General features: G+C 35.1%; 1 long non-coding RNA gene across 1 annotated transcript in view; it reads left to right on the forward strand.

The window, feature by feature from the left end:
* LOC118765511 overlaps positions 1 to 10,000 on the forward strand; it is a 55,472-nt gene that overhangs the window by 29,270 nt on the left and 16,202 nt on the right. The window contains exon 2 of the long non-coding RNA XR_005001373.1: positions 3,909 to 3,993. This is a non-coding gene — a long non-coding RNA (uncharacterized LOC118765511). The remainder of the gene's footprint in view (positions 1 to 3,908; positions 3,994 to 10,000) is intronic.

Consider the following 10,000-nt stretch of genomic DNA (forward strand, 5'->3'; position numbering starts at 1 on the left):
TGGGATTTTGTTGGATTTTATAACGCTGAGAAGTTTTTTTCAATTTCCAGATCTTGGGGATTCAATTGTTGGCACGAGTAATTGTGTATGTTGAGGGCAGTGGTTCCTTCAAGACCAAAATCTTTAAGGATTTTGTCAGGTACTGAAAACTTAGACTTTTTCATTTCACTATGGAGTTTTTTGTGTATAATACATGAATGGTATCGATCCATTACTAAATAAAAACAGTCAGTATTTTGATTGTACTGGTCATAGCAAGAGAAATATTTGTATACTAGGAGAAGCCAGTCATGCCAATGTATAGTGGTCACTCGCACAAACAAATCATTTAAAAGACGTTACCTATAACACGCCACGGCTTAGAAAACATTTCTAGAATTAAAAATGTAAAATTCATCGCTCATTTAGAACTTCTGTTTGCAACAACCACTTGTCACACAATACCTGCTGCATTTCTATAACCGTAACAACACAGTCACATGCTAATGAGTAGACACACTCTCACATATCAATAAACAAAATACTTGTTGAAGAGGTGGTTGTGATGGGCCCTAGTGACGTAGCAAATATTTACTGCAATGCTTACATTTTCCAGTTCTTAGATGTGTGTTTACTGAAGAGGATAAGACGTTTTTTTTTTTTTTTTTCAATATAACAAAATAATAGGTCCAGTATCCAATGGACTTCTCTTTGCAGGGATCACAGCGGTACTCTCTCCTTATAGTATACGTGGATAGCAGTGTGGATGGAAGGGATAGATTTATTAATTACAATTTCAATAGGCGCAGGAGTGGCTGTGTGGTAAGTAGCTTGCTAACCAACCACATGGTTCCGGGTTCAGTCCCACTGCGTGGAATCTTGGGCAAGTGTCTTCTGCTATAGCCCCGGACCGACCAATGCCTTGTGAGTGGATTTGGTAGACGGAAACTGAAAGAGGCCTGTCGTATATATGTGTATATATATATATGTGTGTGTGTGTGTGTGTGTGTGTTTGTGTGTCCCCCTAGCATCGCTTGACAACCGATGCTGGTGTGTTTACGTCCCCGTCACTTAGCGGTTCGGCAAAAGAGACCGATAGAGTAAGTACTGGGCTTACAAAGAATAAGTCCCGGGGTCGATCTGCTCGACTAAAGGCGGTGCTCCAGCATGGCCGCAGTCAAATGACTGAAACAAGTAAAAAAACTTAAAGAGAGAGGTACGTGTTGGATATTTGATGTTGTGATCATAATGTAAATTACTTTTTATGTAAGAATTGTCTGTGGCGAGATGGCTGAAAGAAGTGGTTCGAGTCTACCTTGTAATTTGGAGAGGGTTGTATGTGTGGGTTTGTGATATCAAGTGTGAACGTACCAATTTCTTTTAAAGACAGGTTGAGGAGGGTGATGCGTCTGCAGTGAGCTATTTGGGATTTTGTTGGATTTTATAACGCTGAGAAGTTTTTTTCAATTTCCAGATCTTGGGGATTCAATTGTTGGCACGAGTAATTGTGTATGTTGAGGGCAGTGGTTCCTTCAAGACCAAAATCTTTAAGGATTTTGTCAGGTACTGAAAACTTAGACTTTTTCATTTCACTATGGAGTTTTTTGTGTATAATACATGAATGGTATCGATCCATTACTAAATAAAAACAGTCAGTATTTTGATTGTACTGGTCATAGCAAGAGAAATATTTGTATACTAGGAGAAGCCAGTCATGCCAATGTATAGTGGTCACTCGCACAAACAAATCATTTAAAAGACGTTACCTATAACACGCCACGGCTTAGAAAACATTTCTAGAATTAAAAATGTAAAATTCATCGCTCATTTAGAACTTCTGTTTGCAACAACCACTTGTCACACAATACCTGCTGCATTTCTATAACCGTAACAACACAGTCACATGCTAATGAGTAGACACACTCTCACATATCAATAAACAAAATACTTGTTGAAGAGGTGGTTGTGATGGGCCCTAGTGACGTAGCAAATATTTACTGCAATGCTTACATTTTCCAGTTCTTAGATGTGTGTTTACTGAAGAGGATAAGACGTTTTTTTTTTCTTTTTCTGGTGGCTTATTGGTGATCGAATTTAATGATGATTATAATCTTTTCCAACACTTGTGGATCCTTTATGACAGCTCAACTCAATTCTTGATCTTCAAACTGGATGTGTCGAGTTATATTACATTAGGAAGATCGAGTAAAAAATAATTTCCTGCTACTTTCAGATCTTCACCGATTTATTAAAAGAATTTACATAAAATTTATCATTCGGGATTAATCGTATCTTTTTATTCATATTTGAATTTATTCAGTATTTTCATTTAATCTTTAAAGTTTTCAAACTAACAAAGATCAAATATCTAATTAAAAGATTAAAGATATTTAATATAAGATAATATAATGATATTATTTTATTGTCATTTGCACTAGCTTGGCACATACTTTGAAATTTGCTTCATGCAGAACAAAAGTTAAATATAGAAGATAAAACTGATAACACATCTAACATAGATGAAAGAGAGGACGAAAGCTTACGCTATATATTCTGAGTACATACAACTGTTTTCATTTATCTGATCGTTTATGCGCTCATACAAAATTCTCATATAACCGGAGTAGTAAATGTTTTTAAAATGAGATATCCTTGACGTTATATCCGATGATCTCAATCCTAAACGCAAAAGATTAAATATTATATCTGAATGATAGTTCGAGTCCCCAGTGATGATATTTAAAGCTAAAAAGCTATAATATGTATAATATGTATAATATATAATATGTAGGAGTTGGGGATAACGGAGCACAATTTTCCTAGCAACGAGCACAGGTTTGTTGAGATATTATACAGATCTAAACTGATTTACTTCGTGATTATTAATTCAATTCTACAATTCTTTTCATTGAAATTCAAACCGCTTAGTTGTTCTTGAATGGAGCAGCAAATAACAGCTAAATTTGATCGAGTCTATCAAATAAGACAGATAAGATAATGAGGTATAGCATTTGATTAGCTGTTGTCGTCGTATTCATGTTTTTCCGATTGCAGAGTAGGTTGTTCTAATATTTAGGAAGGGAAAAAATGTCTGAGTCAGTGAAAAAACAGCCTGAAACCTTCTCTCATTTCTTTCTTCTTATTCCAACTGCAGTCAGAATAGATGCAGTTGATCTTATTACTTCAATAATTGATGTTATTCAGCTCAGTTCTATTTCCCTAAACTTCCAGTTAATTACATTCTGTCTTTAAACGTTACCTCTTTCTTTACCTGCATAATAGATCTTAAGAGTACATTATTCAATGTTATTCAACGCTTCATTGCTTTTTATGATAGATTCTTTGTAGAACTGTGTTCCTTCCCTAGTCACTAACTTGATTGAATTATCTGTAAACATTTAAGAGTGCATTATACAATATACTGTCCCCTTGTTTGAGGCAACGGTGTGTGTCAGTTGGAGGAGATTTGGCTACTATTTCTGGTATGTAACGCTGCTCGCAGCACTAATGTTAAAAATATTTAATAAAGGGTTTTAAAATGTGAAAGTTCTCTCGAAAATTCCTGTAAGTGCAAGCAATAAAACCACCTTTCGTCTGAACCATTGACATAACATATTCTGTTGACATAACATATTGATGTAGTTTGGAATTTTACAGTAAATCTCAATTTTTATGCTTCTATATATTTAAACAGAATTGATATGTAAAAGATGTTAACACTCCCTAAAAATCAGATTGCATTTGTAATGGCTTACCACTATTCTATTTTACACGCTAATGGATGTTCTAATTGAAATGTTCCACATGGATTTCTTATTTTGTAAAGTTTATCTCTGATCTATATCATTCTGTATTATTCTTTTATATTTAAAATTATTCAATATAATTTTATTTCATTTTTTTTTTAATGTTCTGATCTTAATTTACAGATTTCCCACCAATGAAGAGCTGACATTCGAGCCCGAATCATGACACTTTCGTTGAAATTTAGGCATCAACGAGGTAGTTATGAATGTACGTATATATTATATCTATGTAAGCCTCGGCAAGCGTAGAGATATAAGTGCATGCCATTACGTGTGTTAATACGTATGGTCATGTGAGTACATGACCGTAGATGTTTCTGTATACATAAGCATATGTTTTGTACACACTAAAAGTTAAATTTCTGGAATATCTTTCCGATATTTTCGTTTACATTGATTCGTATCCATTCTGTTTCCTTTTAATTCGTTTCCTTTCTGTTTCATAAATTCTAACCCCTCAAAAACTAGCTGAATAGTGAGCGTGAATCAGTTAAATACGTATTCATGTTCCCTTCAAAATCTCAAGTATACATTTAAAGCTGTAGTCTGTGTACATTATCTAAATATTACGCTGTAGATCGCCATAGATGCTTTCTTAACATCTACTGGACAACTGATTTCTATTACTGCACCCACTTTCTTTCCACTAGCTTATATTATCATCACTACTTTACTGCGCATACATTTTACAAAGATTTTGCCTAGAACAACCCGCCAGCATTCTTTCACATTATAAGTTAACTGTTTATATTTTGAATTTCAGAATATCTTTCTTAGAATTGCATCATAAAGTGTTTTGGCCACCACATTATGTCTCCTAGTCAGACAATACAGTTCTTATGATGTGGATCATTTCTTCACTATTAATTCCACAGAAGCTTCACCATTTTCTCAACTAAGTGTTTTATCTGCATTTCTATCGAGTGTATAAAGCTACTTTGTTGTTATTTCCTCTTTCTCTGGATTGTAAAACATATCCTTCAAAGTGAAACGTAATAAAATGGCAGAAAACAAAAACCATACAAAATACTTAAGTGAATATGGTTACAAAATGGTTAATCAACACACATTCCGCTCGTAATAATGAAAGAAATCATTAACGTTAATTCTTACTCTTGTCAAAGGCAAATGAGAAAACAACGAAATCAAAATTGACTAAAATGTCACTGAGGATATTTCGTGAGGAGTAAATCTATCTTTTGTAAAAGCATCGACAACTTTAGACATAGTTCCGTATTCTTATCTGTGTAATTAAACGACCTCAGTGAAGCCTGATCTTAAAAGTATTTACCAGATTTTAGAATGGCAGAAATTATACGTTCTAATGAGAAGAAAATACATTCTAGTACACTTACCTATTTACTTATAATACCGTCACCTTGAGACTTTCTGACAATATTGCTAGGCATGACTTTTCGTTGATAATTATAAAGAGTTTCGTCTGAGGTTTTCATGCAGTTCCGCAGTGCAGCTTCCCTGGGTGTCTAAGCAATGTCATCAACATCAACCAGAATATACTAACTTTCAAGATACTCTCTATCCCAGCTAGATACTTCTTCAATGGACGTATTGTGAAACTTGGTAGATACTGTCGATTGAATACGATACATTTAAAGATTAGGAAAATTGATAAACCTCTGCTTCTGTGTTTCCGTTTTCAGTCTAAAGAATATTTTCTGACGATGCCGTGTGTCTGCAGGCTTTTATCAGCAATAGTCTGGATCTTCTATACTTGTACAATACTGACGTGTAAGCCACGGAATACTGAACGCCAAGTGATCCAACGACTGTATTTTCTAGTCCATACGCTTGTGTGTCTCAATATTATATTAATATGATCTGTCTTGCAGCTGTAACTTTAGTACCGAGACGGTTTTCTCTTAAAGTGTTTCATTTCGAATACGTTTGAAGTTTTTATACTCTGCACTCATCTTGCTCTTGACACACTATTGCGGCTGCTACTGTGGCCACTAATAGCTATATGTAGACGCGACGGTTTGTTCACAATCAGAACCGTAAGTAGGCGGCTGTTTTTCTATTTACGGGAATACGTTCTTTGCTTATTGCTTCTACAGTCATGTCTCTACTGTTCTGATAGTTGAGAATCAAATTATTATTAGTAATCCTCTTCTTGCCTTCAACAAATGATGCTTGCTAGTGTAATTGTTTTGCTGTGAAATAATTCAGTTCTGAGTGTTTTAGTCTCAATATATTTTCATTCTAGTCTTATAGCCAGCAGAGAAACACAAGTCGTTATTTAGTTCATAAGTTCAAAGAAAATCTACTGAATAATTCCAATTCTGCTCGTCGTATTTATAAAGATTTTACTTTCTTTTTTCCGATGTTGTTGATGTTGTCTTCGTGCCCAACCATGTTGTTTGTATTAATTCTCTGCATAGTGAATACAGGCTTAGAACAAATTCAAGATATAACAATCTTGAGTAAAAGGTGAGCGTAACCGGAAGAATAAACACTAATTTCGCAAGTCCGGCAGATTAGCTGTCTCATGTACACTAGGAATGGCGATTATCGAAAATTCAATGAATCTTCTCTATGTATGCACGCTCCTATGTATGAAAGCATGTATCTACATAATCATGTATGCATATGTGTGTGTGTGTACGTATACGTGTACACATGCATATATGTATATTGTGTGTAGGTGTTCATGTATGTATATCACAGTTTCTCTGTTCTTCTTTAATGGGACAAATAAAGATTTTCCATCTTCTCGGTTCTGGTTATTTAATTTGACCAGAATCCCTGTTTAGAATCTGATCGACGGTAGGTTCCATTGTTTGTCTTGACACTGTCATGTCGCCAATTCCAAACTAAAAACATTGTTCCAAGCATTGAATGGGAGTTCCGCAGGCCGTTGTGCATAAAACTAATTCCAGTACAAATATCGCTTTATACAATTTTCTTATAAATTACTTATCGGAAAGATAGTCTTTCCAGAAACTAAGTTACATACTGAATTTTTATTGGTATTTCGTTTACTAATTCACGTTTCGTAGTTCTAGAAAAACGGCGGCTGAAAGAGGCATCTGTCTTAACATTGTCGAAGTAGCAAACGAATTAGAATACTGAATTCTTTTACAAAATTTACCATGTGTATTTTCAAAATAAACCATGGACGAGAGTGGGCTGATAAGTTCATAGGCTGACTATAAATGAGTAATACTAGAGCTGTGAAATCCTGCATGCATTAATTTCAATTCTTCTTGTTCATAACTGCATTGCTTTTTGGGGGTTTTTTGCAGGTAAATTGATAACTGACTGTTCAAAGAAGACTCAAAAGTAATTAGTAATGACTTATCTTGAAAATGGACAAAATCTGGCATGGTGGTGTTATCAAATGCCTGCAGGAAAAGTGTATAGTCCACAAGTCCTCAAGTCCTCAAGTCCTCAAGTCTAGTCCTCATGGTTGTTACACAGAGGGATGACTCCCCAGCTCTATAAACAGTGCAAAAGTGTGATGGGGGAGGACTGAATTTAAGAGAATAAGTAGAGTCTTGAAGATTACCAAAGGTTTGAACGTCCTGCAACGGCCACCACCATTGATCGTGTTCACCACATGGTTATGGATCATAACTTACGGTTCCGATTGTGAACAAACCGTCGCGTCTACATATAGCTATTAGTGGCCACAGTAGCAGGCACAATAGTGCGGCAAGAGCAAGATGAGTGCAGAGTATAAAAACTTCAAACGTATTCGAAATGAAACCTTGAGAATACTCTGTACAAAGAACTTAGGATGAAGAAGGTTTCTGCACGGTGGTTGCCACATCTGACACCTGATCAAAAGCGCACCAGCTTGATCACATCACGTTAATATCTGATATTGTTTGAGGCAGATCTAGCTGGTTTCCTTGAGCGTTTCTTTAATCCATGATGAGAATTGGGTTTATCATTTTGGGCCAGAGGAAAGAGACAACGCATTCAGTGAAAACACTCCTCCTCACCTACTACAAATAATGCAAAGACCCTTTCATCTGCAAGGGATGTGACGGCCTCAGTGTTTTTTTTCTTTTTGATATAAAAGGCATTGTGTTTTTTGGCCATATACAAAAGTGTCACACCATCATGGAAGAGTATTAAGCCAACTTGCTGAAGCAATTACGAAAGGTTGTCAAGACCAAACACCTATAAAAACTGATGAAAGGGGGTTTGTTTCATGAAGACAATGCTCCAGCATACAATTACTTCGCTTCAGTTGCTGCTGTGCGTGATTGAGGCTTTGAACTAGTCGCTCACCCACTTTATTCTCTTGTTTTGGCCTTTTATATACGTGAGTTTACTGTACTTGAAGGTATGTTACGTTTAAGGCAGAGATCACCAATTTGGTTACCCCACTGAGTGGCCAAAACCCAGGCTACGCCAACGAATTAGAAGTCTGAGATATAGACAAATAAATTCGAATACTACACCACGCTCCGCCGCTTCTTAAACCGAACAAATTGCAGTTGGGAGGTGTTTATCACGAGTGAGCGAAACTATTTTGAAGGAGAGAAATCTGATTAAGTTCTACGTAAATCAATAACCATTTCTTTTTTAAATCTTGTTTCTCTTTGGACAGAACTCGTATAAAATTGATTGCAAACGTGCAAGTTTTAAACTTCATGGCTGCAGTGGTTATATTTGCCCTGAAAGTACGACAAAAACCCAATTATTCATTTGTACACTTTCAACCAGGAGCAAATGCAATGCACTAAAGTACACACCACAAAGCTCGACTGAAGAGGGAGTCAGAGGTAAATGACATATCTATTTTAAACGCAATTTTCACAAAAGTAAAAAAAAAGAGAAGATCAGTACCCGATCAGATACAGCTCAGTGCTAATATCTACAAACAGAAGACTTAAATCACGCACAAAAATATATACTTAACTGGTAAGATATAAATATAACAGTAAAAATTCAAATTCCGGTAGCAATGTCAACACAAATTACATTTACACAGGTCAGTATAAACACCAACCTCATTTTGTCTAAAAGAGGAGACACAGAAGATTTTAGAAACTCCAATAATGTATTTGGAATCTTCACTTTCCAAACTGAGAAGATCTCGCAAGAATGTATGAAAAAGTAAGACAATATAAAAAATATAAAGCTACAAAATTGTCTTTTTTTTTCAGTACCCGTTTTCAAAAACCTATTCTGCATACATATAGATGTAAGGTGTGTTTGTCTGTGTGTATATAAGGACAGATGTATGTACACAAAGCATACACACATACATACACATATGTATATGAGGTCTGTAGAAAAACCAAATTCTCAAAAAAAGCGTTTATTGTTTTACTCACGATTTAATTTTAATTCGATATGTCTATTCCAGAATAGTCACAGCTGCCAATATTTCTTCCACTTTTAGAACGCTTCTTAACGTTTTTATTGCTAGGGTCGCGTTTTATAACGAATTTTTTTTTGGCCAGTTTTACTGTCTGATAAACACAAAGTTTTAGTGTAAAGTCTAAATTTGAGGATAAAAAAATTTGCAGGATTTAAATACAGAGTAGACCGAAAAAGGTACCTGATTAACTATGACACAGCGTCAGCAGACAACAGAAAATTTGCGGCAACACAACCATCTTCAATGGTTTTGGTTAAAATCATATGATGCGAATTGTTATAGCTGCTTACTTATTCGAAAACTAAATTTACCTGAAGTCAGGCGTCGATTTTCCCTTATTTTCGCTGTCTGATTGTCATTGTAGTTTTGGAAATTTATCTAGATTAATTTCATTTCCTATGGGCATCCTTCTCAATTTGAAACGCTAGAAATACTCAAGACATTGAGCACTCTTCTACCAAATGTACATCCCCTCAAATATCTCTAGATCTATAAAGTAACTGATGTGATGTATGATGAAACTGAACGTCACAGCACTGCCCCCGGGGGCATGCTGCGTCGGTTGAATGCCTTTCCATTATAAAAGCTCGTTTTTATTTATTTATCTATTTAATTAATTAATTATTTATTTATTTAATTATTTATTTGTCTATTTATTGACAGACCTTGTGAATTACTTTTTCCAGCCGTAACTGAAATAAACACACATCATTTCATCTAAGAGATGTTAGTTGGAAAGCTTTAAAATGTTGTTTGACTTAGTAACATAACTGTTCAAAAAACAAAAAAACTACAAACAACTCATATGTATGTAATGAAAGTATACAATTATTAAAAGAAAATTGGTAAAACAAGATAC

The sequence above is a fragment of the Octopus sinensis genome, linkage group LG12, assembly GCF_006345805.1.
Source record: "Octopus sinensis linkage group LG12, ASM634580v1, whole genome shotgun sequence".
Taxonomy (NCBI): Eukaryota; Metazoa; Mollusca; class Cephalopoda; order Octopoda; family Octopodidae; genus Octopus; species Octopus sinensis.